The sequence below is a fragment of the Microtus pennsylvanicus genome, chromosome 3, assembly GCF_037038515.1.
Source record: "Microtus pennsylvanicus isolate mMicPen1 chromosome 3, mMicPen1.hap1, whole genome shotgun sequence".
Lineage (NCBI taxonomy): Eukaryota > Metazoa > Chordata > Mammalia > Rodentia > Cricetidae > Microtus > Microtus pennsylvanicus.
The window spans coordinates 129,336,477-129,359,884 of NC_134581.1; positions in this window are offsets into that span (position 1 = coordinate 129,336,477).

Genomic DNA, 23,408 nt, shown 5'->3' on the forward strand with positions numbered 1-23,408 from the left:
TGGAAAATGATCCAGCGACAGCTGGTTTTTCTTATCTTTGACAGTCACACCACAAATCCCTTAGCTTCAGTAGTTAGCTTGCAATGAATCTCAACAATAAATAAATTCAAGGCGTAGAAAGCTATCGACTAATAGTCAGGTGCTTTGAACAAACATTTGTCTGTCTGGCTGCTGAGGGGACTGTGAACATGGGCTATGCAGATTAAGTGTGGCTGATGCCAAGCCCTGGGTGTCCTTCTTTCTTCTTATCCACTCTCCTCTTTGTGACAATGGGCTCATGGTAGGAAAGAAGGAACTCTTGGGGTTTCTCAACTTGAATAGATGCTTCTAAAATTCTCCATTCGCCGGGCTCGTCTTTGACACAACGTGAGACCTACCTGTCTGTGAGGCCGCTTGTCACGTCTCCTCCTCTGAAACTGAGTTCCCAGGATGCTGGTGCCACTGAATGAAGATGTCTTCCTTTTCTTCCTTCCAGCACATAGTCATCCATTCATTTAGCAAATATTATTTATTTTCAAATGTTTATTTGGTTATGAAGGTAAATATTGCATGTCAGCCACTCTTCTATGGACTTGGGATACTTTTACAAAGATCATAACCAAAATCTGGGCTGGGAGATAGCCCAGTGGATAAAGAATTTGCTCTGCAAGTGTGAGGACCCGTGTTCATACCATAGAACCTGGGTAAAGCCGGCATGGTAGCATGTGTCTGTAAGTGCAGTGCTTCCGTGGCAAGGTGGGAGTCAGAGACGAGGGAATCCCCAGAAGCCTATGGGGCAGATAGCCTGGTGTATGCAGTGGCTTAATAGCAATGGGTTAATTTAAGATGTAAGAGTTAGTTAATAAGAAACCTGAGCTAATAGGCCAAACAGTGCTATAATCAATATAGTTTCTGTGTGATTATTCGGGTCTGGGCAGTGAGGAAGGGAAAGAGCAGCCTCCTTCTACAAAATGGCACCTACCATCTGGGGCGTGGATCCACATGAGACCTAGGAAAGCTTAAGAAAAAAAGGAGGGCTTCTCGACCCACAAAAACGGGAGCCAAACACAGCTTCCTGGTAGCCACATTTTCTTTTCAGATAGGCTCTGTTTGCTGGTGGTGAGCAGAGGCACAGCTTCTTTAAGAGAAGGCTTCCTACTCAGCATTAGCAGAGAGACAGCTTCATGGCGCGTGCTGGCAGCATGAATAGCTCTGGCTCTTTCAGGAGGCCGAGCACTTGATTGGGGTTTATGGGCAGCATGCTGCAAGTTAGTCGGTGGCAGCATGGGCCAATTGCTTCAGAGAGTTGGGGTGGTAAACACGGCTCCCTGAGCTGGCAGTAAACGGACCTCTGCCATGTTGAGAAGTCGAGCAGGGTAGAACCAACAGCCAAGGTGACTGCTCTGGTCCTTGCCATACCTGCTTAACAGTTCACAACAGGGATCAGAAACGGATTGCAGATACACAACAAAGACAGATTCAGACATAAATAAACTTCTGAACAGGTCACAGTATGTTTAAAAAATATATGTAGGCTTAGGAGAGAGAGAGGAAAAAGAAGTGAAGTTTTAAAGAGACAGTAAAAGTAATATAAAAGAATACAGACAGTCATAGATTAAAGGAGTAAAAAAATAAGCCATATAAAGATGGAATATACACAGAGAGTCTGGATTATGTATATTATTGTGCTTTCTTTGAATTTTTTTGACTGCATAGAGACATTTGTTTCTGGGAGCTGCTAAATTAAACCAACATAAAGGTATCTTGACTTCAAAATTTGGGTGTACAGATATGTTACTTTGAAAATAGGTTCTGTTTTTGTTTCCACAGAAGATGAAAGTCTGTGGATTCCTTCCAGACTAATGTGGTTTGATAAACCAAGAACCTGCCCCCACCCGAAAGTTCTCCATGAACCCTAAAAATACTTCACCCAACAAAAAGCAGGAAGCAGTTTGGAGAAAACTACACCCAAATTCCCAAAATGATTGTTTATAAATGTTTGTTTTCATTTGAAAAGGGTTGGGTATGAATCGGTAATGGCCACAGTCAATTTCTTTCTAAAAATAAGAGGGGGGGAAGATGTGATATAGGGATGAATACTTTGCATTGATATGGATCTTGGTCTGTTGATACAAATTTAAGCTTGATTTTGTTACACTGTGTGTATGTATTTCGGCTCTTGTTTGAGGTATTATGTTTAGACAGCTCATTTAAAAATGTAATGATAATTAAAAATTGCAGATTAATTGGTAGTCATTTATAATAGAACCCACATCTGCTGGGTCATAACTGCTAGTGAGTCCAGCTCTGGGGGAAGTCAGATGTCCTTTATGTCCTCTCCAGGTATCTACACACATGTGCATACACTCACATAGACAAAGAGACAAGACAGACAGACAGACGTATACACATGCAGAACAAAACTGAACGACTTGTTAAGTGACAAATGAGGATAAAATTATGTAATACAGGAAAAGCAAAGCTGACATTTTTGAGTGTTTGCCTCACATCAGGCCTCGGGTTATGCAAGCTACAGGCATTTTTTTTTTCATAATTCACCAGAACTCGTCTGTAGTTGGGCTTACGATTTTTGTAGTTCTCAGATAAGGAAAGCCACACATTGTTTTTCATTTCTGTTCCAATTTTTTTTTTCCTTTCGCATGTGACCATGTCTTTCTTAACTTTGAAAGGGAGTGGAACCTTTTCCTTTATTCTTGAGCATGTCTAATCTTCCACATCCTAAGAGTAGAGACAAGAAAAAGCTGTTAGTGAGTGGGCATTTTCTGGGGTTTCTGGGGTCCCAGGGTTTGTGGGAGGAAATTGCACAACTTGTCTTTGGGCTGGAAAGGCCCTGCTGTCCTCTGTCTGCACTGGTGCCCATGACTGCAGAGCACACAGGACAACCAGGGCTCACAGACAGTGCTGGGATGGATGAGCTGGCCCGGGAGAAGGTCCTTGGCTAAGGCAGAGAGAGCCATGGACCTGCCCAGGCATTTTGGCAGAGACAGGAATATCTGAGGGAAGAGACAATGGAAAGAAACAGAAAGGATCCAGCAACTCATCTTGTAAGGCCAGAGAGTGTGGTTGCTCGTTTATCTACTGGATGGTGCTGTCCTGGAATGGTACGCTATGATGTAGCGTGCTTTCCCTCGGAGTGTTAAATAAACAGGAAGTCATGGTTGCTCATGAGATGGAGTTTGGAGGCTAATTTGCTTTTTCTTTACATTTACTTTTTTGGGGGGCAGAGTCTCACTATATAGTTTGTACTGGTCTTAAATTGTAGCTTCTCCTGCCTCAGCTTCCTAAGTGCTGAGGTTATAGACAGCACCCTTACACCTGGCCCACCAGGTTGGTCTTGTAGAATCTCTGTATGGACAGCCACTCTGTTAGTTACTCTTCTCAGTGCTGTAGCAGAATACCAGACAGAAATGGGTTCAGAGAGAAAAGGCCCAGTCTGGGTCATAGTCTGTTCATGGTAGGAGAAGCACAGTGGCAGAATCGGCTCAGTCCGTGGCTAGGGGAATACAAGGTGGTGGCTGCTTGTCCACAGAGTAGCAGGCAAGGCTTCTAAACTCCGAAGGCTTACCTGGGTGACCAACTTCCACCAACCAAGCCCTGCCTCCTGATGAAAAACTGTGTGCATAAAGGCATTTACTGCGTGACTCACTGTGTCACACCGCAGCTTCCGTGTCAAGATTTCCCCCTTTTCCCTCCACCCCTCCTTTTTTCTCTTAAAATTTATTTTATTCTGGGAGTGAGGGAGATGCGTGGGATCAGGAGGCAAATAATAATAATAATAATAACAAAAAAGAAAGCAAAAAAAAAAGACAGCCTAAAATATGTCCTCAAGCAATCTGAACAATTTAGGAATCATTGGAAACTGCTCTATGAAGCAATATATTGTAAAATTTACCCTTAAAGACAAAAGATGCTAAAAATGAAGTCTCAATGTCTCCGCCAAGTCTCTTTGCTCATCTGTCTTTTGAGACTAGGTCCCATGCAGCCCAAGCACACTTTGAGCTCCCTGTGTCGCTGAGGACTGACTTAACCCCTGAACCTCCTGCCCACATCTCCCAAATCCCGGGCTGCAAGCATGTGGCACTCTGTTGGCGCAAAGCCTCTCTTAAGGGTCCTTACTTTGTTCTTATTTTCTTCATATTATATTTATACAGAAGAGGAAAATACATAGTAAAGAAGGCAAGCAAGCCTTGTTTGTTAAAATCAGAGGGAGTTCTCTCCATCATAGTTCCGGAATCTTTTAACGCTGATTGGCTTCAGAGTCCTTAGGCCACTGGTGTCTATCCCAATTCTAGGGCAGAGCAACAGCTCCCAAGATCAGAAGTGTGGCTTTATAAGGAAAATGATCAGCTGGGCACCTGGGAGGCAGAGTTTCAGGCTAGCCAGAGCTACATAGCAAGACCCTGTCTCAAAACAAAACAAAAAAAGAAAAAAGAAAAGAAAAGAAAAGGAATTCTCTCATGTGTGATTAAGGCTTAGGAGGTAGAGTAACCCAGCTGGGCTCAATCACCTTCACAAATGCCCTCGGGAGACAGACAGAGGGATATTAGATAGACATTTGGACAGAAGAGGAGGCCAAGTGTTCAGAAAGGCTGTTTTATGGACAAGAAGAGGGAGAGGAGGAGCCAAGCTTTATTTCCAACTACTTGAATAAATTCCTATGTCTAGTTTTTTATTTGGCAGGTGAAAAATCCAACAGTTCATGCCAGCTCTATTCTAGATCAGACAGGTTGAAGGTGACTTAAATTGCTTTGGCTGATTATCAACGCCAGTTTTTCTCTTGTTCCCTTCTCTTCAGCCTCTCCTGACCCCTGGCCAGAGGACTGCAGCTTTACTGCTATGCTGGTAACTTGTATTTCTCAATGCTGCTTCTTCTGGGCTCCACATGAGTGCTCTGTAGACATTTTCCACTTTTTCCTGTCCCCCGTTTAATCCAGGAGTGCGTCGCCCGGCTGAGACAGAGTCAGCGTGGGGAGGCCCTCCCTTCTTCTGGGTAGTTCCAGCCATTTAATTTATGCCCCCTCTTCTACCTTCCCTCTACATGTTTGACGTTTGGCGCTCACAGCCAGAGGGAATTGCAAACTGTTTATCCTTTCTGTTACTGTTAGCTTCATAAAGTCTCGGGGTGAACAACTCTCCAGGAATTATTATAGATGAGCGTCTGGGGCTAGCAAGGCCTATGTAACTGTTCAGAGTGAAAATTCCAGTGTTCAGAATAGTGATAGTGGTCCCCTTAAAGAATTCCGTATTTATATCTTAGGAGTTGTGTAGATGCTCTCAGTTTTAGTTATATTATTATGAGCGGGCTGAAAGCAGCCACTAACCTCCTGTGTAGATCTTTCCCTATCTGTTGTTAGATCTGTTTAACTGCTATGGAAAATATCACACAGACATTTATGGAAATTTTTATATTGCATATGTGTTTGTGCAAATTTTATGAAAATTATTTTAACTGTTAACTAGACAATGATTTGCTAGAGACTATCTTTACTTTTAGAAGGTGTGTGTTAAATGGTTTAGAGGTATTATGTCATAAAATATGTAATTTACTTTTACATGAGTTAGCAAGAGTATGTGCATATATGTATGTAAGTTGTATGGGTATATGTGTGTTTGCGTTGTATAGTATGTAGGGTGTGTTTTTGTGTGACATGGATGGTATGCATCATATATTACATGTATGTACAATATATCTCATGTATATATGTGTGTATTGTTTGTTATGTGGTAGATAGGCTATATATATATATATGTATATATATGAGGTATAAGTTATGTGTGTGTGTTGTGTGGTACATTTTTTCAGTATCATTTCATCTTCACTATTTATACTTCCAAACACAGATCAGGTATCTGGTGAGACAGGAGGAAGAAACCCACATACATCAAAGCCACGATCAGTTGTTAAGTCTAAGTAAAGGGTTGTGAATATTCACTGTGATAGTTTCAACTTCTCTTTAAATTCAGAATATTGGAAAAAGGGTGCTTAGGACTGTACTACACTGGGTGGCGAGAATTTTGACTTTGTCATTTAATGGCTGTGTATCACTGGGCAAATTGTTGAATCTGTCAACATTGTACCTTCTTCTGCAAAACAATAATAGGAAGAAAAGCATTATCGCAGTTTTGGTATTCTTGTTAGGTAAAGTGAAAAAGTACAGGAGAAATACTCACTACTGGTTAGAAAATGCTTCCTCTTCACCAAGTAAGCCATTTCATTATCGCTGTGCTCTCAGGACCTTTCTGGGTCACAGGACTTGAGGACATGATCTAGACTGCTCAGGGGCCATTCAGCGCTGGGGCAGACAAGAGTTTTCACAGATCAGGGTGATGGGAGCGCTGTTTGAAAGCCTTCTTTGTGAAAAGGTGGGGTTACCTCTTCAACTGATTCTGAAACTGGGGCAGCTGTGAGTCTCCCACGGGATTTCCAGAGCTCAGGAAATGCCAGGAAATTGGCTAGGGAAGAAAAAGGTTCTGGACAAAAGCCAAGAGCCTTTCTTTGGCAAGACCCTAGGTCATAAGAAGGCAGTGCTGTGCCGTAGATTCTGCATCGCCTGAAAGCAATTGAAAACATTTTGTTTCATCTGAGAGCAGGACACACATAGCGAGCTCAGGAAGAGATGCTCTCTCACGTTGGTATCAGCTGCCTCGTCTGGGTATTTATTTAGTAAAGTAAGGCAAAGTTGTGCTTTTCCTAGAGGCGTTATGCATTTATTTTCTTACTCAAACATCTGTTTGTTTAGAGAATACACACCGAAGCCCCTGCCACAGAAGACACCTCTGTGTGTTGTTTTCCAAGATCTTGCTTTGTTTCGACCCCATTCATTTTCTCCTCAGCCCGCATAATAGATGTCTATGGAGAAATGGAATTACAAATTTATTTCCGTCTTTCAGATGGACTGGAACAGATTTAAGGTCTCCGATAAGAGTGGATTCTTGCTTCTGTCCTTGTTGGCACAGCCTTATGAAGGCTGTCCTGCTCTGTGAGCAGGCTCCTAGAGCCCAGCGATAGATAGATAGATAGATAGATAGATAGATAGATAGATAGATAGAGATTCGCCCTTTGTCAGAAATTTATATTTACTCTTTCCTTGAAGTAGGGAAGGTGTGTATACTGCCTTGGAGCTTGTGTGCACAGAAAACAAGTCTTGTTATGGGGTTTCATGTATCAACACTTGTGACTTCACACACACACACACACACACACACACACACACACACACACACACACGCTGTTGAACTTTTAGTCACCAACTTGTGTATTTATCATTGTTCATGTTTTTCAATCACGTTTAAAACCTCGATGACCTCAGGATGTTCAGATGGCATCTGATGTCTGTCTGTCTGTCTACCTTTCTTTCTTCTTGACAGAGGGTCTCACTGTATCCCTAACTGGCCTGGAGCTTGCTATGTAGACCAGGCTGGCCCCAAACTCTCTTAGATGAACCTGTCTCTGCCTCTGAAGCATGTGTCACTGCCCCTTGACTGATACCTTGATTCACAATTTATTTTATAAGAAATATTAAAGAACTTCAAGTCTTTCAATTGTGATAAATATGAACCTATAATGAAAATATAAATAAAACTAATCATATCAAAAGGGTATTGGAGTATTCTAATTTGTGACACTTATAAGTCACACTTTTGTGAGAAGCATGTTAGAAACAAAGTAAAAAGATTGGAATGTACCAGGAAATGAAGTTTTCCAGGTTTGTGAATGGCAAGACTAAAAATATTTTAGGATTTAAAAAGTCTGTGTGACAAAAGAGGGCAACACTTTGAATTTTAAATACTACAAACTGGATCCTTTTCTTATTCTCTTCCTTACGTCAATAAATATATAGTTCTGGTAGCTTAACAGTCTCTGGCGGACAATCCATGCTTGTTGCACAAGCACTGATTACTATAAACACGACACAGAAATGAAAGTTGAAGGTTTATTGCCAGCTACTTGAAGCTTCAGTTAGTATGTCTGTGAAATGCTTGTATTATATGGGTAACAGAATGCCCTCCCAATCCACTGAAGAGTAGGGGATGCACTCCTCAAAAGAACCATCGAGAAAGGAAAAGAAAGACAGGCAGAAAATAATGTTTATAATGTTTTAAAAATATGTCAGCGAGTCTTTGATACTCTTCCCATTAACAGGATCAATCTCTCCTCCCTCTCTAATCTAGGTATACCTCAGTGATTTGGAATGGCTAGAATGTAGTGTGCAGTACCTTTGCACTCCAAGGATGGGTCAGACGAGGCCACATGGTTTTGGATTGGTCTCTCAGGCTCCTCACTTTCAGCAGAAGTCCTTCTTCAAGTGGGAAGTGAGACATAGACCCTACAGGCTGTTCTGGTGAGGATGGACGCAGGCCACAACACTCCCAGCCTGCTCAGGAGCGGATGGAGATGCCAGACACAGGACTCAACAATCTTGTGTGGCTATCCAGGCAAGGCTTTCGAGGCCATAGCCTGGGGAGACATTCAAATGCAGCCATGTGAGAGACCTCATAACACAGCTTCGTAGCCCAGCCTTCCCCAAATTCCTTACCCTCAAAACTGTGACAGGATTGTAGTTTAAATTGTGGGATAACTTTTATACAGCACAATTGACTGGTCTTGGGCATTTTAAGGAAAGAGTAAAAGCAAAGGTTCCAAGTGCCGTTGTTGCTAGCAAGAGTCACGGCATTTTGTGATTTTCTCCATTTGGGTTGGGCTGTGGTAACTTTAGTAACGACAGTGATTTGGATTTCCACTGCTAAGGTAACTTGTTTCTCTACATTCTTGCCATCTCTGACCCGTCAGCCTACGTAATGGCCAGTCAGGAAAGATAGTTATTGATCACCTAACATTATTTAATTGAGCATTCTCAGTGGTTACCTCTAGCAATGGCCAACGGGGGACCAAAAGCGGAAACTTTTCCATCTCCTTTTTACCCAATCTCTGTTCTGCCACGTAAACCTGAGCTCTGCTCAGCACCCCTGCCATGCTGCTATATCTGTCTCCGTGGATCAGTCTATAGCTCTATTAGTAAATCTAGAAAGAGAACAATACATCAATATCCCTTGAGCCCTAAGCCTGCTGTGAGACTCTCTGAGAGGGTGCCCTCCTTGCCAGAATTGTGTCTCTCATCATCTCTACTCCCATCTTCTCCAAAGATCCCGACCTGCAGCTCAGCACCAGCCCTGGTTCTCAGTGAACCAGGTTTTCCTAGACTCACTCTTGATTCCGGTGCTCTCCTGTGTGGGGAGTTGTTATCCAGAGCCAGGGAGGAGGCAGCTGCGTCTTGCTCAAAGTCATTGGTGGATGTTGCATTATTTTGCTCCTCTCTGACATCCTAGAACAAGATACTTGTTTTCCCAAGATTCTTTGCTGCTGAGTAGCAGATGATGAATTATGATAGAATAGATGTGTTCTGTGATTGGTCTTGTAGGCTCAAAGTTCCATTCCACCTCTCCCTTTTGGGTGTTGTTAGAATCCCTTTCCATTGGTTCCTGGGGAGGTAGGAAGAGTGTGTAGGTTGTGATAGTTTTCTGGACAGATGGATAGAGTTGTTTCACATCTTGTTTCCATTATGGTGACTTACATCTCTCTGCCTCATATTTAAAGCAACTTGGATGCACAATCTGGGGAGAATTTTATGGGCCTATGACAGGGAACTTCAGTAATTCAGTGGCTGTGAGATGGAGTTTCCTTCCTTCCTTCCTTCCTTTTTTCCTTCCTTCCTTTTTTCCTTCCTTCCTTTTTTCCTTCCTTCCTCCTTTCTACCTTCCTATCTCCTTTCCGTTCTTCTTTCCTTCATCCCTCTTTTCTTTCTTTCCACCCTTCTGTCCTACATTCTTTTCCTCTCTTGATGCAAGAGAGAAGTTATTGCTAATAATTTTTCCTTTTCTGTCTTTTACGCCTAAAGGCAGAAATTATTATATTTGAACCACCATTTATTAACCACCCACTTTGTGCTTCCCACAGTCCTAACTATGGAAACTATGAATGAACAGCATAAAATCCTGGGCTTAATACAGTTTGATTGAATTAGCGGGTGCTGAATTCTATGGAGGAGGGGAAAGCACACTGAGCAAGACAGGGGAAGAGAGTGGTCATGACTGGTCCAAACGTTAAGTCTACTATAGCTTTCCGTAACTGATGTCTGGGCAAAGATAAGAAGGAACTTGTGGTGTACAGAATAATGGTCCCATCCAGAACTTGTCTACAGCCTAGTCCCTGATATCTGTGGCTATGTTGTCCTGTGTACAAAACAGACATTGCAGGTATGATTAATGCTCTTGAGAGAGGAAGCTTTATTTGGAGTCATTCAGGCAGGTCCAGCATCATCATGAGAAAGGGCAGAGCAAGAGTGAGGGCAGCATCAGAAGCTACTGTACCACTTATCTGAAAACACAGAAGGTGGACCCCTTAGCCAAATAAAGCAGAGCTTCTTGAAGTTCAAGGGAAGGTGAAGCAGAACCACCCCTAAGTCCTGTGAGCTGCTTAAGTTTAGGGCCTTTGACCTTCAGAATGGTAAGAGTACAGGTGGTGTCATCTAAGACACTGAACTTGTGGTGATTTTTTACAGTAGCAATAGAAAACTAATACAGAAATGGAAAACCAAGATGTGTAAGGAACTGAAAAAAATGAAATTTATGCCCTGGCAATGCTGAAGCATGCATGAGCAGCCCGTATATGGCGGTTCTGCTGAACTTGTCCATATTGGGCTTCATGGTCTAAGTTGATGAGGACGACTGACCAGGTCCCTTCCTCAAAAGGGCACCAGCTCTCATTACAGATGGTTGTGAGCCACCATGTGGTTGCTGGGAATTGAACTCAGGACCTTTGGAAGAGCAGCCTGTACACTTAACCGCTGAGTTATCTCTCTTGGGCGGCAGAAAATGCAGAGAAAGCACAGTGCGGTCCAAGTCCTTACTTAGCTGGGAGCACATAGGATGAGCGGAGGACAGATGAGTCCAGGTGACCGTGACTTTAGTGACTTGGAGTGGTGTGTGTAAGTATGGCAGGAGGGGTAGATACCGAGAAGGAGGGGATATGGACTTGAACATCTTTTTCCCGAGTCAGCCAGGACACCCTCCATCCCAAACAAAGGACATTCCTTACCTTAGAAAGTATTTTTTTCAGATTACTATTAATGTTGCATGCTGTCAGCTCTGTTAGAATTTTCATCAAGGACGCCTCTCTTACCCTTTGCTTAGAATTTCCCTTCATCATTTAGATATATGCTACATACATACAATATATATATTGTAGTTTTCAGTGGTCTCCCATAACCACATTCAACTTTTTGATCAGTCTTGCTACTTCATCTCCACGGCATTAGATGATGACCTGACTTTCCATTCATCCCTTTGTCACGGAAGCTAATGTTATCTCCCCTTCCGGGTTCCTAGATCTTTACACATACTCAGTTCCGCTATTGGCTCTCCTGCTTCTCAAACCTTTGGACTCCGGCTGGATCATGCCACCACCTTTTCCTGGCTCCAGTTTGCAGAGAGCAGATTTCTTGGTTTCCACAGTCATGGGAACCAGTCCCAGAATAAATATATCTATAATCTCTTTCATCTGTGTTCTTCTTCTTGGGTCTGTTCCTCTGAGGCATCCTTTCGGTGGGTAGCACCCTCTATGCCTGATCATCTATAACGTGTTCTCTCTCTCTCTCCTGGAGACAGAGGAGTCTCACTCTGTGGCTCTGCCTGACCTGGGACTTGTTAGGGAGAACAGGCTAGCTTCAAACTCCCAAGGGTCTGTCTGTCTCTGTCTCCTGAGAGCTGAGATTAAAGGTGTGTTCTACCATGCCAATATTCCCTTAGTTGTTACAATTTAGGAATGTTGGCATGGCTCTGCTCGGAGAAATTTCATTTAGAATGTGTTTATATCATTCTTTCCTTTTATGAAGGAACTCTTTATGTAACTCAGGCTGGCATCAAATGCACACCCTCCTGTCTCTGTCTCCAGGAGAAACAGGGTAACAGCTTGGGTCACCCTGCTCAGGTAATCACTTTGGAAATGGATAGTCTAATGTTTATGTTTTCAGCTCAGAAGTTTGCACTTCAACTGTTCTGTTATTATGAGAGTGATCCTGGCTAATTCTTTGACTTAATTCTCATATGCTCCCTCTGTTTTTATGAACCCCACATAATTTCCAGGTCCGGCCTTTATGCTTGCATTTCAGGAAACTTCCTTGTACTATTTTCCCTATGTGGTTCATTGTCTTTATCATCGCCGATTTTATTGTTTTTTCGATGCTGGTGTTTTTCTTGTTTTTGATCCCCACACCGTAACCATGGCTTTTGTTTCTAATTTTGTTGTGCTAGCTTACACCTTCCTTCTCTCTCTCATAGTTGCATGTCTTCCTGTGCCCTGCTAAAGAGGGCAGATTTTCTGACACATCTGCCAAATGTGTTCAAAGCTAGACAAGTCTCCTGTAAGTCATAAGGGTAGTGGTGTCTTACCTCTGCAACACGGGTCTTTCCCCTCTAAACGCACTTCAAGTGGACTTTCTTTAGCTTTTAATTTTAAAACTTAAAAAGAAATAAAAACAAAAGCAAAATGCAAGGTCCAAAATCACTGCCTCCAACCTAATACTACTCTGTGAGGCTGGAGGGGTGATCTGCTATGTCCTTAAAAGTTACTCTCGGTCTTTATTCTCTGGCTCATTTGGTCGCCTCTTCTGGGGAATAATCAGGGGCCCGTAAGACTGGGTACCCTTGGTTGGTCAAAGTTTTTGTGTGGGTGTTTCAATATTATCTTGTGCTAAGTTCACACCTCTGTTCTACCCAAGTCTGAGCACTGAGTTAAGAAGGGGCCCTGCTCGGAGTTAAGGACAATCCCCAGATCCTGGAAGATCTGAAAGAGTATTCTATTGTCCCACAAGGTTGGAAGAAGAGCAAGTGCAGCTTTGCATCTGAAAGAGGAAAATGCCTGGGAATGAAGTGGTCAATGTGATACTCACAGCCTCAGCCAACGTGGGAAGGATGACAGGAGAGAAGCTGGAAGCCGTAGGAGGTAAGAAGGGAGACAGGAGGTGGCTAGGTGTGTGAAATGGGCATTTCTTTTTCAATTAGGAATCCAAAGCAATTTAAACCTGTCCAGATGCTGGGTTTATCATCAGAGCAGGTGAGTGGGTTATTGAGTCCCTGCATCATTTGATTAGGAGCCTTTTGGCTAGACGTTTACCGTATCACATGTAGTAGCGGCTCACACGTTTCTGCGTTTCTGCTCCGAGGCGTGCTCTCTCCCTTAGCTCTGCTAGCTGGATCAAAGGCACACTGACACCATCGCCTGTGCCAGGCGTTCTTCCTAAAGCGCTCCCGTCTCTGCCTTTTCTTTAGGTTTCCTTGCTTGGAGCCAGAGATGGGAGAGAGTTGGGTCTGTCTAGTGTAGTTTCTTTCGGCGTTCTGCTTTGCTCCACAAGAGGAAGCTTCAGACTTGCTTTTTTTTTTCTCAGTCTGGTTCCACCGCTATTTGAATGCACGAACATTCTTCTCCTTCTGTAATGTTCATTCTTCTGTTTATTGAAGCTGGCGCCGGTTTCACGGTTTTCTTCCTGTTCATCAGTATGCTCTTAGTTTACAACATAGGTAGCTGTGGATGCAGTGAAGCTAAGATATGTTTTTATAGAAATATAAGTTTCTAATCCTGGGTCCTGATTGAAAAACTTTCCCCAACAGAGTTTTCCTTCACAATTGCTTATTTTTTATTACTACATCCTTACAATGATTTAGAGTTCCCTTCTTTTCATACATACATACATTCTTGTTTTTTTTTTTCTCTAAAGACACAGCCCTACTTTGTAGCCCAGGCTGGCCTGTAACTCCCTGCATTCTTCCTGCCTCAGCTTCTGCTGTGCTGGGATTGCAGGTATGAGTCACCAGACTCGGCTTAGCCCCCAGCCCCCATGTAACTTATCAATGTGCACACGTGGAGACCAGAAAAGGACATCAAGTGTCCTGTTCAGTCACTTTCTGTCCTGTGCCCTTGGCCCAGGGTCTCTCACTGAACCTGGAGTTAGGCAGATGGGCAGCAAGCTCCAGGATTCTTCTATCTTTTCCCTTACAGTTCTGGGATTCCATAGACACGCACAGTTTTTTATATAGGTACTTGGGGGTTAAACTCAGGTTCTCAGGCTGGTGCAAAAAGCACTAACCTGCTGACCCATCTCCTTAGCCCCCCCTCACTTTGTTTTAAGCCCTTAAATCCTTTCGGAATTCAGAGGACTTAAGTAATAAATGAATGTATAAAGGAACACTTTAAATTTAAGCCAAAGGCTAAATCACTAAGATTAAAATAATATAGATTTCAAAACTAATCATCAGGGTTTTCAGCACTTACTACTTTTCATGTATTATTAAGTTAGTTGTCCACACAGAATCCTGGATAAATACTGCAATATTTATTTCTGGGCCAAAAACAAATGAGTTATAATCTGTAGATTTAATAATTCAATGTTTATTCTCCACTCCTGTCAAGAAGCAGCTCATGGCTACTCACAGACTTCTCATTCATTTTCAAACAGTGTCCCTAAGGGAGGAAGTGTTTTTATCTCTAGACAACGGGCAGCCAGGACAGTCCAGATGAACACACAGGCCCTCTTGTCCATACATTTTCCAGGCCGGCTCTGCCTGCCTCCAGGTCCTCTGCTCTTTCTCGATGTCACACGGTCACATGGCCTCAGTGTTTGCCAGACAGCCCTAACCTAGTAAAGGGGATGACAGAGTGTACAGTGATAATTGCATTTAACTGGAAGCATTTTGGGGTAAAAGCATTTATGTTAAACCATTTTCACCTAGATTATCAAATTGCATAGATGTTCATAAAACCTCAAGACTTAGGGAGATTTCCAGATAGCTTCTATCGCTGTCCGGAACAGTTTCCTTTGGTCCAGACTCTCAAATGTGTGAAAGGCAGAGCCCAGCTCTTGGGCATATATATATATATATATATATATATATATATATATATATCCATATATAACATTCAAATGTATATGCATACATACATATACAGATACATAGACATATACAATGTGGGGAGAGTAACTTCTATGCTGTAAATATTTAATCTGGCATTCCCAAGCAAACTGGTCTAACATGAAAATTGATAAAACTGTTGTAATTCTCTCTGTAAATTGTTCAAGAAATCAATGTGATAAATTCATGTATCACTGGAGTACACATTAAAAACAGAGTTACATAAGCTGCTCCAGTTGTCTCTAAAGCAGCGGTGTGAAGCATTGAAATCTTCATTTCTCTATTCTCCCAGTAAGCATTTATGGAATGCATGAGTGCTGGGTCTGTATTGCGGGCTATGGTTTTATCATTGTTGTCTAGTTTTATTGCGCAGATAATAGTGCATCCTCTTCACCAAAACCAGAATGCTACAGATCGAAGGTAAACCTTCTTTGAGTGCTCTGACTATCTCTATGCCCCCAATACCTACAAAAGTTCATAGTCACTTCCCAGACATATTTTTTCTAGATAGAAAGGATAATCAAAGCAATATAGAAAACATAAAACAACTCTACATTCTTGGTATAGGGCTTAGTATAGATTTCTGAGACTTACACATCCATTAAATCATATGAAGAATTGGGGGAAACGAAGGACAAATGACAAGCGACCTCTAAATGGTTTTATCAGTTAGCCTGTGTAGTCGTATGCAATTGAGATGGATCCTGACTGGTTGAGGCAGATTTTACAAAGGTAGCTTAGAAGGCTGAAGTCATGGCAGGGTCTTCTGGTGTTTCCCTTGAGCTAGAGACCGTGGCACACTGGCCTATGCAGGTCTGGGAAGTTCACCTCTATCAAAGCAACGGTCTATCTCCCTGCCTCAGACCTGTTACTGGCTAAGGCCAGTGTGTGAATATGTGTCCCCTGGACCCCTGTGACATTGTGGAGGAGTCAACTGGACTCACGGCGCCTTTGCCCGTACAAACCCAGCAAGATCATCTCTCACCGCTCCTTATTCACCTATTCTACCAAGCCTTCCTGCTCTACTCAGCAGGGAATGGGAAAACGACGCAGCAAAGTCCTTGAGTCATGGTGAATCCAGGGACTGAGGGGGAAAGTTCTGGAACTTTCAGAGCACTATATGATTTTTCTTGTGTAGCTTACAATCATCACTGACTGCGTTAAGTCGTTAGTGGGCACATGTGTATCACCACCTTAAGGCGCTCAGTAATCTTTGCTTCCCAAGTCCTGCTGAACCATCTTTGTTTTCTTTCTTTCTCCTTTTTAAAACACACTGAGACATCCCATCCAGTCTTGAGCCACATACGTAACAGCGACAGAATGAGAACAAGGAGCCATGATACCACCATTAGTGCTAGCATTGACAAAATGGTTGCCAATGCAATAAACCCAAGGTATTTGCAGACCCGTGGGGGCTGGGCTTGGGGTCCCTGACTGCCTATGATATATAAATAAGGCAATTGTTTATCTCACTTGCCCTGGGAATCCCCCTTTTATAATTGTTGTTCCAATGTAATTTATCAGGTGACCCAATTGAAGATGAATTATTATTTAATCACCCTGTTCATGAAAATCTCCTCTCTCTCATTATCTCAGTCTGTCTCTATGGATTTAAAATTCCTAATTAGCTTAACCTTTATCTTCTATTATTTGGGGTGGATGTCCTCAGATTTCTTGTTAGTATCTTTATCACTTTTGATATAATATTTTGGATTTCCTGGTGCCTCTCCAACATACCCTAACCCTCGATGGTGGCTTTGGTTCCTGCTTCTCCAATGATAGTTAGCCGGTGAGCCCTTTAGATTTTTATTCTCCTCAGTGCCATAATTAGAATCTCTGGTGACCCATACCCAAGGAACAACCTGGCACATTGTGGAAATGTGGCAGTGGCTAGGGGGAAACTCAGGATGTAATGCTCACCAGACGAGGACTGATGTAAAGCTGCTCCTGTAGGTGGCGCTGTCCTTAAGAGTGGTGACAGGAGGAACAGCCATTTCAACTGGGAGCAGTTCCTGACACTGCAGGGGCTTGTGAAACAAATAGTCTGTGTGTTCTTGTTTATACTCCTTAGCACATACAAAACTGCCTCATATTTTCACTAGAAATAGAAATGCTACAAAAGGAAGGTGATGGTGTGAGTTCTCCTTTGCTCTAAGGAGTAGTAGCCAGAAAGTTCTAGAATGGCTCTGGCAACCCTTTAGTAGAGGGCTTTAGGAACAAGTCCCCCTCTCTCTGCCTTTCCTCACTTACACCTGGAAATGAACTCTGAGAGACACATTCTCTTGGCTTCCTTGCAGAGCAAACACAATCAAGGTATTCTTCGAAGAACTCAGGAGAACTTGGGGGGCTGATGGAGTCAATGACCAGGTCTCTGTTCAGCTGATATTTCCTTTGTATATTCTAACCTAGATTATATTGTCTAATCTAGACAGAAAACAGTCCTTGCGGATGACAGTGCTGTATTAATATTAATTGTTCTGACTAACTTGCCCCGACAGTGTGTTCCCACGACATTTCCTGTCTCATCTAAGACAGCCAGCAGAAGGCGAACAGAAAACAAGTTTTCCAGTCGGATTGGCCTAGGTTTGCACCTTGACTTCCCGTCTTGATGATCGCCGCATCTCTGGATAATTTCTTATAAGCCTCTACCTCGATGACTCCGTTTCGTTTAAATAATCACAACTTGTCATTAGTTACTGGAAATACTTAAGTTTTTTCCTCCTCCTTTCGATGCCTGATCTGTAAAAAGTCCTCAGATTGATAGGCACATAGGTGGCTCTAGTGGCTGGGAACGCAGTGGCAGGTGACTTAGTTTCCATGAACAATGAATACAGGGGCACACCCCGTCCAGAGGGTGTCATCCTTACTTCCGAGAGTCCGGGGGAGAGCGGAGACCAGCAGGCAGGGCAGCGGTCCATTGGTGCTTTGGTTTTGGTTTCTGTTGCCTGTTGCTGCCATCCCAAGGGTGGTCTTACTCAGCCATGGGTGTCTGTCTGCTGCTTAGGAAATACTCTCGATGGGTTGGAGTCCTGTCAGTGCTGTGGGAATTCTTGGTGGGTCTGGCCAGAGTTCTTCAGGACACGTAGGTGGCTTCAGAACCCCAGGGTGGCTCAGTTTCCAGGGCTTCTGGTCTCTCCATTTCCTTTTAGATGTGGGCTGAGCTTGCTATCATGGCGCCTACTGAAGACAAGTTTCTCCCATCCATTCTCTTGAGTTATCCTTTCATAGGGTTCTTACCTTGCTCAGGCCAGAGGGCCGGAGCCCTGGATTTTCAGGAATAGAAGCCTCACACTCTGTTTTTCCTATTTAGAGATTCTGGGTGCTTCATAGACTAGTGAGCTCCTCACTGTGAATCCTCAGTGTGTGCGGGGGAGGGAGGCTTCCTCCCACGTGAGAAGGGACCAGTGGAGTTGGCTCTATATCAGTGTGTTTGCAGGCCCCACTCACACCACTCGAGAATTCTCACAGAGCATAGTTCAGTTCCTTGGAATCTTTCTTTCTAGGTCTCCTCTAACGCCAAGACATCTTCATCACGAAGACACGAGAAAGCAAAACAATACAAACAAAAATCCCTCTGCCTCATTCGTCTCCAGCACTGGAGTTGCAGGATTGTGTATAGTCTGAAACAGAGATGACGGCGAACACATTACTTTATGTTCCAGTATGGAAAATAGACAAGCAACCAACCACTCAATCAAGTAAACACAGACAAAACAGCAACTACAACAGTAGCCACAAAAACAACAGCACGCACAAATCAAAACAAAACAAAAAAAAAAACAGCGAGCGGGGGGGGGGGGGGGGGAATCCAGACCTTTTCCAGTTAAGCTGCAAAGTCTCATTCATCAACTACCCCAATTTCCAGGAACTTAAAAACTGAAACCAACACAGACTCCAAACCAGAAAAATCAAACCTGAGTTTTGGAGTTGATGACTTTCCCATCAGTAGGATTTAAAGAGCTGCCTTCAGTTGGTGGTCAGGAGAGTAACCAGATCCCATGCCTCCTGCAGATCCAGAGGGGGGTTAAAAGGTCTGGTGTAAGGAGACGGGAGGGGGAATAATGAGGGGGTCCTACTTGGTCTGCATTAGATCCAGGCATGCTAAATTCATGAGCGAAAAAGCCGCTGCTTGAAGTCTTTGTTTCAGTCTTCGAATATATACATATATTTCTCCCTTCTTTCCATCTGGATTTTGTTAAAAAAAAAAAAAACAACTCAGGTCAGGCCGGCTTGAAAAAAAGCCATCCCTGCAGTGGAACTACCTTCTCCAGGATGACATCATGTCTCTGCTGCTTTTCTTTATAAAGCTGAGTTTCAGCTGGCGAAGTCACACCCTCCTCCCTCCCTCCGCTCTGCTTTCCCCTCTGCTCTCACAAGCCCAACCTGATGGAGTTCCATTGTTTTTACGACTGAACCGCAGCACCAGGCACAGAATTACTAACCTGGCACTGGGAAAACATAGCTCAGGATAAGAATTCAAACCTATAATTCTGAACTCTGAAGAGATTTGGGCCTATTTCTTTACCAGCTGCAACCTACAACTTACTGTTAACTTTCTACCCACTCTCCTGTGTAGAAGAGGTCCTATTTTATGAAATGACTGAAGCTGTTCAAAGGCATCCCTGAATTTTGGAGGCATATATGGAAAAGCATGAGAAGTTAGAAAGTAATTCGCATGAATTTACCTTTTGAAATTATGAAATAAACGGTGGAGAATTTTAAAAGTTCAAAGATGGTGGCAATGGTCACCAGTAATGGAACCATGCCTGTTCCTTTTTACTGGACATTACAGGAAGGTTCCAAGATCATTTTGGCTATATATAATTATTTTCAAATCTTATTGCAAAACCAATTACATTATTATTAAGACATAGCTTGGAACATTTAAGAATTGGGGTTGGGAAAATGGGAAATTTTTAAGAATTAAGGTTGAATGTACCTCAAGCTTAGATCCCCTGACACCCATGTAAAAAACTGGGCATGGCAGCCCCTTTTTAATCCCAGTGATGGGGAGGTAGGGACTTGGGGATTACTGGGGCTAATGGCCAACCAGTCCAGGCTAATAAGACATCCGTGGTCTCCACATGCATGCCTGCCCATGCGCACACTCATGAATATATACATGCACACAACACACACAAATGTGGAGAGTTTGTAGTGAGTCTGTAATTGAAATGTAGCTCAAGTTTTTGTTGCTATTATCTAAATAATCACAGCTCCTAATGTTTTGCAGAGAGGGCACTTTTTTTTTTCAAGTTAGTTTTCAGTGGGGAAAAGAAAATCCCATTATTTATTTTTACCCTAAGTTCCATTTCAATAGAATCACAGTGATGGGATGCATGAGGCTGTCATCTACCGCCCCTCCCATAACCCTAAGACTCCATTCATGGAAAACTGTGGAAAAGAAGAAAATGAATAGAAGGAAAATGAGAAACTTGCTGAACCTGGGAATGAAACAGCGTACACAAGGGGGGCTTTCCGGGTACAGTGACTGATAAGAAGCTGCCTCCTCCAGCTGGGTGAAGAAGAATCAGAGAAAGCAAAAGACTCATTCCAAAGAAAGGGAGGAAGGAAGAGCTTCAGACAGCTGCGAAGGCAGGGGCAGGACACCTGGAATGCAGAGAAAAGCAGGTGAGACAGGAGAAGAAGCCGAACTGGACTGAGCTTCAGCCTAGGGGAGCAGAAGATGCCTCCGAAGAGCGAGCCAGGTAGCCCTGGTGAAGACAGACTAGCAGGTGTTCAACCTGTTAGACAAAAAAGACGGTTCACTGCCATCCCCCTTTTATCATGCTGGGGGTAGGAGTGCTCCATCCTGCCTTCAGAGCTGTGGCAGACTGAACCCTCTAAAACAGGGAGCAGAGTAAGTCTTTCCTTCCTCCCATCGTTTCTATCAGACGCTTTGCCACAGCAATACGAAAGACACTACCGCACCATCTCTTATCCCCACGAACACTGCGAGAGAAACCCAGAGGGTCCCAGCTTCATCGCCTTTCTTTGGACTTCAGCCCCACTCCCGTTCTTCGACACTGAACTTAACAGATGTACGCCACTGCGCTTGCTGGGAATCTGAACTCAGAACACCACGCTTTACAGCAAAACCTTCACCTGCTGAGCCATTATCGCAGCCCCACCAGATTTTGTAATTTTTGTTTTTAGTGATCTTATCTATTTTAACCCAGGTTTTACAAGTTTTGGTGCTCTTCTGAATTAAGATATGTTTCTTAGTCATCACTGATAGTGTTCAGAGATAATCCTGATTTTTTTTTTGCCTGTTGTTCTCATACCCAACAGTTTTATCAAAAAAATCATATGTTACTGTCATTTGCTTATACTTTTTTTTGGGGGGGGGGAGAGGATTTCTACACAGAGAACCACATCTAAAAAGAGTATACCTTCTGCCCTACCAATGTTAGAAACCCCTTGCTTTATTTAATTAATCAGGACTGTCCAGTGGTCCAGCAATTGTGGGAACGGCCTTGCTTACAGGGTGACGTCTACTGAGCTGCAATGCTGTGTGGCAGATATTCTTGTCAGGCCAAGGAAGTTGCTACCATGGCTAATACTCTGAGAATTTTTTTTATTAATGACAGAGTATTGCATGAAATCATTTTTTCTGTATCTAATTCTAAAGATTTATTTTTCTGGTTTTTAAAATGTGCTGAATTTAAATCGATTTTAAAATGTCAAGCCAACTTCACATTTCTTGGGTAGCCCTTGGTCATGATGTATTAGCTTTTAAATGAAGTTCTGGATTCAATTTAGAGCATTTTCCTTAGAAGTCTTTACATCTGTGCTGGTGATGGATATTAGCCTACGGTTTTTCTCTTAATGACTTTATCAAGAGTGAGCAGGAATATGCTCCTTTGTTCTGCTTTCTGAAGGAGTTTGTGCGGGGCTGCTGTTGCCTCTCCCTGCTTCTCTCCCCCACCTTTCTCTGACAGGATCTCTCTGTGGTGTTCCAGAGGCTGGTCTCAGACTCTTTTTTTTTAAATTAATTAATTAGTTATACATCCTGACCACAGTTTCCTCTTCCTTCTCTACTCCTACCTTCTCCCCTCCCCTTGATTCTCCTGCTTCAGCATTTTAGAGGCTGGAATAAGTCTTGCGTCATCTTGCCTGACCATGTCATTTTTTGTTAAACGTGTGGTAGAGATTTGTTTGTTTGGTGATTGTTAATTACAGATATTATCTTAACATTTTCTTGTTCAGCCTTTTAAGCTATTTTTCCCTCTGTGTTTGAATCTCTGTTTCTACTAATCTGTCTTTGAATTCCTTTGCTATCCGAGTAAGCCAACCACTGAATATCTACAGTGTAACAGAGGGGCTGGAGAGATGGCTCGATGGTTGTTCTTCCTGAGGATTTGAACCCTAGCACCTGCATGGCTCATAACCATGTTACTCTGGTGCCAGGAGATCCAACGCCCACTTCTGGCCTCTACAGACACAGTGTGTGCCTGTAGTACCAAGTGCATGAAGGCAAGAGACCCGTACAATAAAGTAAAAATAACAAAGTATAAAAAATAAGAATAAAGAGAGGTTTAGTATTTCCTTTTAGTTGACTCCATGCATTTATGTTGTAGTATGTTGTTTTAAGATGTACATACTTTGGGGAATGGCTAAACTAAGCTAATTAACAAGCTTATCAGTTAAAATACTTTGGAACTGTGCTCTATTGAGAACTTCCATCCTTCTGTGAAAAAAAATCTGTCACCTGTGGGGTCTCTTCTGCTCTAGCCTTTATAAAAACATCTCTCGTGGCAGTTTTGTTACCTGTAGCTTCCCTGCTATTGGGGTTTCCCTTTGAACAGTAGTCCAGCTTTCCGTTTGCTTTTCAGGAATTGTAAGGTTTTACTCTGTTCAAGAGTGACAGGCCCTGGAATCAGCTTTACTTTGCCCAGCATGGTTCGTATCCTTTCTTCTTATCAGGCATCTCGAGGCCTGTGGAGATAGAGCTCTTTGCTTTGCTCCAACAAATTTTACAGGATTTGGTTGATCTGTAGCTTAAGTTAGCTTAAGTTGTATTTGTTTCGTTTTTTCTAAGGATGCAATCTTATCTTCCGTTGAACCTTGGATTCTATATTTGCATTTGGGTCTTCCCAGATGGGTCTGTCAAACAGTGAACAAAAGTCCAGGAAGGACCCTTGCTGCCTTTGGTCGGAGGGGGCTAAGATTGTGTTCCCCTGGGCCAACTCACATGACTGCTAAAAGCTTAACTGTGCTCGCCTGCCTCCAGCAGGCTCTTTAGGCCCAAACCTCAGGAGGACGGCAGTCTTGGCTCCCTGCTCACCCAAGAAGGGCTTGCCTTCCTAGCCACAGTCTTTTCCTTTCTTTCCACACCTCTCCATTGTATGAATCTCCAGGGAATTCTCTTTCACGAATTCTGTATCAGAGTCTGAAGTAAAACTACAGCAAAATTGTGGGGAAAAAAAAGATTCATGAAGAAT